The sequence below is a fragment of the Leptinotarsa decemlineata genome, unplaced genomic scaffold (assembly GCF_025532065.1).
Source record: "Leptinotarsa decemlineata unplaced genomic scaffold, Ldec_3_MD MMD2_tig00001064_RagTag_RagTag, whole genome shotgun sequence".
NCBI lineage: Eukaryota > Metazoa > Arthropoda > Insecta > Coleoptera > Chrysomelidae > Leptinotarsa > Leptinotarsa decemlineata.
Window position 1 is genome coordinate 778,341 of NW_027412558.1, and position 10,737 is coordinate 789,077.

A 10,737-nucleotide genomic window follows, 5' to 3' on the forward strand; every position below is an offset into this window, starting at 1 on the left:
ACAACACATTGGGTTGAAGTCGCTAGATTCGACGGCATGCGGGTTAAGGGGTTAGACTAGACCTGCGATAGACTGTGACCTCCCCTCCACCGACAGTGGCGCACATAATTCAATCAGTTGGGCAATGATAAGAACAAAAATATGAGAAATTTCGTATATTTATGAAAGCTTTCGAAAAAGATATGCCATTTCAATTGAATATATGATTAATAATGAGTTTACTTGAAATTCTGATAATAATTACAGAAAATACTCATTGTATCAGAAAAAATATAAATACTGAAAACAACACGTTTCTGAGAGGAAATTGCTTATTTTGATCTCAGAAAGAATTCATTTTTGTAATACATATTAATGTGAAAACTTGATATCGTGAAAAAGAAACAGTACAACTAACTAACTAATAATAATGGCTTTGTACTTCTCCATCTCTATACAAAAATTGTAGAAACTTCAACGTTTACCTCATGTTTTTAACAGTCCACCTACGTGTATGTCATAGAAATATAATGAACAACTCGTGACAGTTCTAGCTCAAACCTGATATCGCGTCCCTTCAGTCCTTTATCATTTTTCAAACTATTAAACTCGTTTCAGTCCACTGGATACACTACCGCCCCTTTTTGCAGTTTCATCTTCTGAAATAACTGTTCGCCTGCACGTGCAAACTATTTTCCAAGCAATTTTACTTGTTTACTGCACCTTTCCTTCCTGAACGACATGAAATTGAGACAAATTGCTTTTTCGAATATACAGAGGCAGAGAGATACTCCATTGAGCTGTCCGAAAAAAACAGATATACAATTTTTGTGAAAGTGAATTTATGCAGGATTGATTAGTAACAATTAACAATTAGGAAATGACAGTTATAAGCTGCTGAATTGCACATTTTCCAATGGACATTTTTGTGGAAAAAATAACATGTACCTAACAAGTGGAAGTTGACAAAATATTAGCTTTCTTACCTTATGGTTGCTTCGTATAACAAACTTACACTTTAACTTTATTCTTCACTTTGAGAAAGTTATCCCAATTTAAATAAATATACTCTCCTATTGATTTGTTGTATGGATCATACATAATTGTACCAATTTTCTCACTAGTGCACATGTACAGTGAAAATGATAGTCGATTGCCATACAGAATAAGCGATAACGGTATAACCTAACCTAATATTTCCAAATTTCAATACATTGTCGTTTGTGTGTGAAATATTTCGGTTGTTTCCGGGTCATTCTTCATTTTGATTATCTCAAATTTTATAAATTCTTTTTGTGATGATTGATATAACAGTGCAGTGGGTCAAGAGGTTAGTAACACTAGCTGATTTATCACTAAAAGTGATAGGTGGTGTATCAAAACTCACACGAGACCTATGAAAATGATAAACAATCGTCGTTTGATGAAGTAAACTCTCAGTTAACTGAAAGTTTTCGATACGTCAATTGTCAGTTCTGGTGTATGAGCTGTCATAAATGCATACATGCTAATTAAAATATCAAGAAGTTACTCCAATGATTAGGATTGTTGAAAAAATACTAATTCACGGCTATACGTCACTGCACACTCATTTATAGTTCTCGATTACATATGCCTTGCTTTGAGTCTATAAGTATCTATGAAAATTCAGAGAAATACAGTTAGTGGCTTTTAAGTAGGGATTTTGAAATGAGCGATACTGCACATGGTGTAGATGTTGTGAAATAGAGACAAATATGTTGTTTATGACTGCAGTCTATATTACGTATGTATTTTTGTCGCTGTCTGTATGAATTCTTTCAGTAAATTGGTGAAGATTTCGATTATAATAAATTCACACCAGAAGTACCAATTCCACGTATCAAAACTGTTTATATTCGAAAGTACCATCTTTTGTAAAGTTTACTTTTTATTCTGTAAAACGCCTGAATGAACCACTTGTTGTCGGAAATATTCAGCTATTGTTGACTTAATTCTGTAGACGAATATGGTGAATATTCTGAATTGATTATTGTTCCGTGGAAAAGTCAATTTGTATCTATCTATCTTACATAAAAACAAGCTTCCAAGGTTACTGTTTTCCAAATAAATCTGTGTTTCCGATTCTTCCTTCCAGTAGCATTCCAACACTTACGATCTGCGGTACCTCTCGTGTGTGTTTAAAAAGGATCTAGTCGGTCGCCTTTTGAACCATTTGTCATGTCAAATATAAGGTAAACGACTAATGAATGGATTTTTCTATCGGATATTTCGCCAGACATTTCAAGGATTCTCCGACAGAGTTATTTGATTCGTCTTTTACGATAGTAAATAGACTTTTGAAGACTTCATAAGATGTAGTGATGAAGATTTTCAACTGTAGACGAATGAAAAAGTGAAAGTTTTCCATTTAGAGAAACGAAATCAAAATAAACTGATAATTCGATCTTGGCAAAGCGACCGAAAATCAATTTCACGGTTCCCAGTAAATGAAGCACCGAAAACTATTTTCTCGCCAAACCCTATAAAAAGCCCATAATGTAGTAATCCCCGACAGGATTCGATTTTCTTTCGAGGCATATCCGCCTCCTAAATTTGTTACTCCTTCTTTGGCAGACGTAAAACGGCTTTTATATAGTTGAGGTGAAATAATGATGCTGTTCTCTTTTCATAGCGCGAACGATCGACATAAATCATTCAGCGAACGACTTGTTTTCGATTGTTTTTCCATCGGATATACTTGGATAGTGACGGGTTGAATGACATGTGGAAGATCTTGAGAGCGAAGCGATCTTGATTTATTCGTATGTGGGTGTATCTGATTTGTATGAAGAAAATACTTTGCGGATTGTTGGTTTTTCGCTGATCAAGAGGTACTTTAGCCAGACACATGACAGCTGACAGCAAAAGACCTCCGGTTGATATTGTTAGTACTGGAAATGGTGGAAATCACATATACCCCTGCAATGGCTTGAAAAAAGGTAATTTTCATTTATGACATGTCCATTAATATGAGTTTCTTCTAGTGAGACAATGATATGTCATAGTTTTTAGAACAATATTTATTTACTTCATTTTTCATTTGTATAATAACAATTTATTGATAACTAAACCTCACAACCAGTATATTTTCAATTTCTCACAAATATGTGCTTCGACTGAACTATACACCATAAACACTTTTTTCTGATATACATTTTTATTGATATTTGCTTGTGTTAAGACGTAGTAAGCCATAGGATATTATTGTTTTTCCAGCAGTTATTGCATAAAACATTACGAAACACTTTTTCTAAAACTACCGCTTGCGCTTGTCACTTGATGGAAATGCCCACTGAAAACTGACAAGTGACAGTTATAAAATTGACAAATGACGTTTGTGAGAAGTGAAGATAGGCAGATTGTGACTCACGTTTGGATTTTTTCATGATTATAAGGTAATTACGAATCCATTATTCAGAAGCATAACTAGATTTGTCAAACTGTATAATTTCTTGCGAGGAAAAAAATCCTGATGTTTTTCTTCTCGGAAGTTTCGAAACGGATAATAAGACACAGAATGAAAGAGCATTCACTAGATAAAGCGGATTGAAGGATGCGGTTGTTTGGGAAAGTTGCGAAGTTAGTCTCTCATAGAAAAAAGTTTTGTTGGCAACTTATGTTGCGAACATCGTTTATTGAAATGGGACTTCGCAAGATCAATCGCGCAATAAAAGAAAGAAACTTTGCTTTGATTTAAAGCATTTGTTAGAATTGTTATGTGAACTGCATTCGGAATGGATATGTGAAAGACTTGCACAATTGATCTATTCTTGATAACATTACTTGCTACCATTCTTTCAAGACTCTAAACAGTGCATCACAAGACTATATAGTGTATCTATTCTGTACTCATGTAGATCTTATATGTGAGTTCCATTTTTACCTTTTGAATGGAGAAAACAGCATACGTCGGAGAAATACTTCTCATCAACAGTTGAATAATTCATGGTCTATTTTTTACACACACTTCAAAATCACACTTCTAAAATCACCTAATTAAACACATTTTCATCTTCCCTAAAAAAAAGTCCGTAAGAAGACAAGGAGGAAGGAAAATAAAAAAACCTTGACAATTACATGTTTATGATAATAAAATAAGTTTGAATGATGACTGAAATGAGTTTGTGTCGTTTGAATCATGTCCGATATTTTATACAGGTCAAACTGGAAGAACATTCAACGCACGCATGAAAGAACACACATAAACAGTTTTCAAAATGGAAAAATCAAGTCAACTTACGTACCCACCTCTTTATAGACTTTATCGAGGAATATGTGGTCAATCAGAGAAGGAAACAGTGATAGGCAAAAAGGTTATTAAATTCCAGTCTTGAAGCTGTCATTACCAGAACAAAACTAACAAAACTCTCCCTCAATTCAATTAATTTTTTTTGAGAACCCTATACATTTTTCCGTGCCATTGAATTTCCCTGTATCAGTACAAAGATCATAACAATTTCAATACAGCTTACGAACTATGCTTGTGTTAGAACGTTACAAGCGTGTTCCACAAGACTGAGCTCGAAACTTTCGGTCATACAATTTAATATACGATATTTAATATTCATATTTCCAACTTTTCTTTCAAGATCCTACAGTAGCAGAGCTGAATTGCTGCTGTCATTCAGCTTTAATGAATTTAAAACTTCAAACGACGTCTTGTCTTACCTTTGCATTGTGGATCAATTCTGGAAAAACTCTTTTGGAGTGGATTATATTTTATTTACTTATATTATTCCAGTTTGAACAAGTTCGTGTGTTTTGAGTTGAAAATGCGAAGCAGCGTAAATTGATGTTTCTTTGACTGCTTCATGTTTATATCCTTCTACAATCTGGAGAATAACTATAATAATAATCGGAGAAACTGTGGCAGATTCTTCTTTTATTTTGATATTTTTTTAAGTTTTCAGAAGCCAAAACATGACTGAAAATGAAGAATTGTGTAACCTCAAATCCTCAACTTCAACAATTAATTATTTATGTGAATTTTTTTCAACATTCAAAGAAAAACATCCACCTCTGTCAATAACATGTGTTGGCCCTTTTCTATCTGCCGTCATGATGTTTGTTATTCTCGAACTTCTTAGAATAGGATTCCACATTCGGTTGAGGTTTATAGCATTTTCTTTTCTGTTGAAAGTATCCGCGTGTTTGTAGATTTCTATTATCTCCCTTACCAGTCAGCTGTGGTATCCCTGGTCGTAGGCAATGAATTCCGTGTTTAAAAACAGAATCCTGTGTTTTCCTTCACTGGAAAAAGTCCTTCAAACTCGAAAAATTTTGGAAACCTGGATAGCGAAAGCCTCAATCATTTTGTAATGTTCTTGTTTTTTTGCCATATCTTTCCGACGGTATATATCCGTCGATAAACCAAGTTTCATCCAGATAATGGAATAATTCTAATTTCACGACGCAACTCTCTTATCTGCCTCAGATAAAGTCTCCTCCAGCAGATAATTTTATCATTTTCGATTTCGTGTTCAATAGTTTTGTTCTTCACCACACTCATACAACTATTAAAAAACGTTCAATATTTTTTATATCAAATCATACAACAACATTGAATGTTTGAAATGAATACTACATTTTCACTTTTTAAGTGACTCAGTTATGTACGCCTATGGACCAGCCACTTGAAAATGATTTATTACTCGTCCAAAGGAGGAGAAGAGAAACAACAGTGAAGAGCATTCCCAAGGCACTGTCTATCTGTCATTCATAGAAGGTTGTGTCATCAACCGACTCCGTAAAACTCTGAAGAAAGAGAAAATTAACACAGTCTTCAAAAACCAACGAAGAGAATATCGGAGGGTCTGAGATCAGCAAAAGATAGCAGAGAACTAGTTGAGCACAAGCAAAGTTGCCGATTGGGACAGACCGAGAAGTCTGCAGTCGTGGAACATGCTTTGTCCGACGGGAAATATCCTACGGAAGCCCGGTCACGACATACAATGCTACTGATACACTGGTACAGATATGTGACGTCACTTGCGGAACGTACAGAGTTATTACGTCACTTGTGCAACGTACAGAGATATTATGGCACATTGGTATGCGTAACAGATAACATTACTCATGTTATCTGCCATCCTAATGAATCTCATGTTTTTTCCTTTTTTTTATATTACAGTTAATTTGCTGAAAAATATTTTCATTTTTTTCAGAATATCAATTTGTTTTGATGTTTCGAAAAAAGGTTTTTGAAATGTTTGACATCGTCAAATCGTTTTGAATTCAAAATATCAAACACTTTATCCATTTTTTCAATGAATGTAGCCGTTCCTAATTAGACACAAATTTTTCACAAATACAAAACCAAATATGTCGGAGAGTGAACTTACTTGTGTTTACTTCTATACGGTGGCTTCAGTTTCAGTTGATACGTCAAGAAGAGTATTTCTACCACGCCACCGAAGTTGACTGCCGCAGTTGCAGTTAAAACTTTTGAAGATTGTAACCAAAGAAGATCACGGCAATCTGTAAACCAATCAAAACATTGACGCCAGCCGAGAAAGCCTACATTCCCATAATAGATAGAATAATACTACGTTATTCAAGGAAACAAACTTTTTATAAAAGTTCGGAATCGGAATCAGACAGTTGTAATAATTCTTAGCGAAAGTTTTCACGCAGACAATTTCAGTCACCGTTACCAAAACCGATCAGAATTCGATCTGTCGCCTGCCCTCGCAGCTTTTTGAAATTCCATCCAAGTCTGACAGTTATTTGGCCGCGAGCCAATTCGGGGAAATCATGGGTTATACAGCGATAGAGTTTCACACGCGAGCAGGATGTTGGTCCCCTATTTCGCCGAAACTGCGGATATACTGGACGTGAATGCATTTGATTTTTCGCAGTTTCGTGAAATCAGAACAATTTCGCATTGATATTGACCTTACTGAATTTTTCAGACAGCAACTTGTGGTTCAATTTTTAGAGTGAAAGTAGTTATTCCAGATACACTTTGCATATGAAAACGAATAACTAATGAAAAATTTGTGTTTGGATTGAATCACCAATAAATGGTTTGTCGAATGTGATCAAATGCCCATCTCAACGATCCCAACTGTGAACCTTTTTATTAAATTTATTTTTGTTTGCTTGCTGAATGTGACAACGCTGGTTCGAGAATCCATAAGCTCCGTGATTTTAAATTAACAACAAAGCGTACAGATTCTAAAACGAGAAGTGCCTGTCAGTAATAATACTCCCAGTTCCAATAAAGTTATCCATCACAAACGTTGGTTAACAGAGACTACTAAAATATCGATAATGGCTAAGAGAAGTATGTGGAAATGGAAACTTACCCCAAAAACTAATCTCTGTGTATATATAAGCACAGAACTCTTCTTCTTCTTAGCTTTTGGATTTGGCTTCTAGATTCTAGACCTTTACCCAAATGCACAGAATTCAAACCTACATCTGGTGGTCAGAAAGCGGATTCTTCACGTTCTGTGCTTGAATGTGAAAAAACCACGGGCGAAGACAACGGGATGAAATTTTAAATATCACAGTCGTGCGGTGATACAAAACAAAGCACGTCAAAAAGAGAAGTCCACATAAACCATAAAATATTTTCAGGTTTGGATGTAAACAAACCGGTATAGACAGATATGAGTTCGGGATGGTCATGACAAATTGTGCTATTTTGACCTTCCAAATTATTTCCTCATTTCCTGAGAATTTACAGATTGATAAACATTATTTTAAATAAACCTATCATGTGTTGTCCACAAACCAAGAAACTCATTTGTACGGAAACAATCTATAATTTGACCAAATACAATCCTGTATATTCTTTTGAAATGAGGCCTTCATCAGAAAAAGATACATCCCCGTACATATACAATTTCCTTCAGATGCTCTCTCCAGTTGATTGAGACTAATAGTTTTCTGATGCGCTGAAAACAATATGAGCGAATTTTCTTTCTCTACCAACGTATCCGTCCTTTTGTCTTCCATACTTTTTCCTGTCGCGAGGGTTCTTTTATCTGAAACTATTTGGGCGGTTCATTATTCGCGGTAAAAGATTCATGTCTTATCATTTCCCCCAACGATGTTTTTGTTTGCTCCAGATCTGATCTTTGGCTATGTGTCTTTTTTGTTCTAGTCCGGAATGTCTTCATTGTCTTTTTGTTAAGGGGGTCCTTGTATTAATCCTCCCACCGTATAGATTGGACACGATTTTATAAGAATGGGAGAATTAACGTATTTGCAGGCGTGAAATGTACAACTTCAATAACAGATTCAATTTTACGCCGGTAGTATATTCGAAGCCAGATCCCAAGAAAGAAGCATTCGCAATGCAACACCAGACAGCGCTGTTTCCACTTTCCATGTGACTCATCAGTGGTGCCAGGCTGAACCACGAATATTATGTTGGACTCAACTGTCCGCCATGACAACTCCTCTTAAAGAGACGCTCTTTTTTTGCGCTCTGGTTTCTACCTAATGAATAATTGCTATTTTAATATTTGCAAATCTTCTAGTTTGATAGATCGTGGTAGAGGATACAACTCAACGGTAAATTTTCGTTTTGAGGGCACCTGGCGATTTTGACAAAAAAAAATTGAATGTACTTACGTATTTTGATGCGTAGATTACGAATTCGAAAGAAAAAAGCGGCGCTCTCCCTTATTTACAAAGTTACGGCCCTTCAAAGTTCAGAAAAGGGCAACTTTTCAGTCGTCTTTTTCACATAATAAACTATTTAAAAACACAAGCATCTATTCACTAGGTCATCTTCACACCTTATTCCTCCTTCCTTGACACTTTTCACTTCAGTGATTAACATTCGTTACATATTGGTTACATTTTACGTTCTTAAGGTTAATAGCATGGTTGGTACGACTGATGCAGTCAATATTCCTAAAGTAATTCAAATGTTTTTTCCTTCATTCTTTAGATCGTAAATTGGTTTTTGGTGGTGTATTACGAATTTTAAATAGTAGGCGGCGACAAATACCAACCACTTTTTTCTGAAATGTCAATAGCAACTAACCTAGAAATAGAAGAATGTCACCAGAAGAAGATTTCGTTTTTAAATTAAGTTCTTTATAAGAAAAATGTTCATTATTGAAGTGAAAAGTGTCAAAGAAGGAGGAATAAGGTGTAAAGGTGACCTAGTGACTAGATGCTTGTGTTGTTAAATAGTTTATTTTGTGAAAAAGACGGCTGAAAAGTTGCCCTTCTCTGAACTTTGAAGGGCCGTAACTTTGTAAATAAGGGAGAGCGCCACTTTTTCCTTTCGGAATCGTAATCTACGCATCAAAATACGTAAGTACACTCAAACACTCACATTGTATATTTCATTTATTATCAATCCACTAGAGATATACTCAAAATTTTTATCTCTTCTTTGATATACCATGTGCCGAAATAGCTCAGTTGGGAGAGCGTTAGACTGAAGATCTAAAGGTCCCTGGTTCGATCCCGGGTTTCGGCAATTTTTTTTTCGAATATCGAGTTTGTTATTCTCAAAAAAAATACATATATTCACTCAGTTACTTATTTTATTAATGTACAACTCTGTCAGGACCAAAAAGAAAAGAAATTCAGGTCAGTTTTTCCTCAACAAATCACCCCTTATTATATCTACCCAGTTTTCAGTAAACCGAAAGCCTACCCACTCATCTGAAACCGTTATGGCTTTGATGTTCTATTTTTCAGCTCAGCCCAGTTCCCATTAAATACCAAATTAACTAATTACTAAAGATAAGAACTCTCGCTCGGCTTTGCACTAAGAGGATTTCATTAAGTGGAATTTTTGTTTCCCTTTCTTGGAGTTATTTTCTTTGTTTATTTTGTATGTGTTGCATTTCCCTTGCCTTTTGCGAATAATTGAATAAAATCTCATCGTTAAAGTCGGTCGAGAGAACAACGATAGTTTTACATGGAAAAATAAAAGAACATTTATTTCAAAGACAGCTGGGATCAAAGCAAAGCGGACTTTCTATAGCAATGTATAATGGGAGTTAAGAAAAGAGAACATCAACCTAGCATTTAACAGTGGAAACTGGACAAAACAAATGGAGTGCAGTGATGGAGTGAAGGGATGGATTCAAGTTTCATCCATCGACTCAAACTCCGATTTGTTATGTTCAAACATGATCAAACAGTGCTCAGAATCATCAAGACGTTCTTGTTTATGGTCAAAAGTCAGCTTGCGCGCCACCCAGTTTGAACAGAGCTTCCTCATAGTCAAATACTTGTGCAAAATAAAGATCTTTACAATGTGAGAAAACCCACGCAGTTTCAATTTTCGTTCATTCAAAACGATTTTGTGGATATTTTTATGGTTTCTGGTGTTACCGCCTCATTTGGACGTTTACGTTCTGCATGATGCTCAAACGTTTATATAGAAAGGAAATTTCAAAACAAATATCTCAGAACACAGAAGAAGTTTTCAACTGAAGAAATTCTAGCAGATTCAACTCTTTTCCTTTATTTTTTTGTATGTAATAGAGGTTGCCTTTTATATTTCGGGATTAGAGAACTACAACAAATATTAATCATCGAAAATGACTTTATTGTTTTTCAAAATATTTTCCCATGAAGATCTATACACTTTTGCAAGCGTTTGAATCAATTGTCGAAGCACTTTTGCCACTCTGATTGAGGTATCTCCAAAACATGCATTCTGAATGAAGGAACCGATTCTTCAGGTGTCGAAAAACGTTGACCACTCAGTTTGTTTTTTACGTGTGGGAATAAAAAGAAGTCATTCGGTGCCAAGCC

The 10,737-nt window shown here is 35.2% G+C and overlaps 1 non-coding gene across 1 annotated transcript; it reads left to right on the forward strand.

Moving 5' to 3' along the window:
• Positions 1-9,372: 9,372 nt before the first annotated feature.
• On the forward strand, positions 9,373-9,445 carry TRNAF-GAA (transfer RNA phenylalanine (anticodon GAA)). The gene has a single exon. It is a non-coding gene; the product is annotated as a tRNA-Phe (tRNA).
• The last annotated feature ends 1,292 nt before the right edge of the window (positions 9,446-10,737 follow it).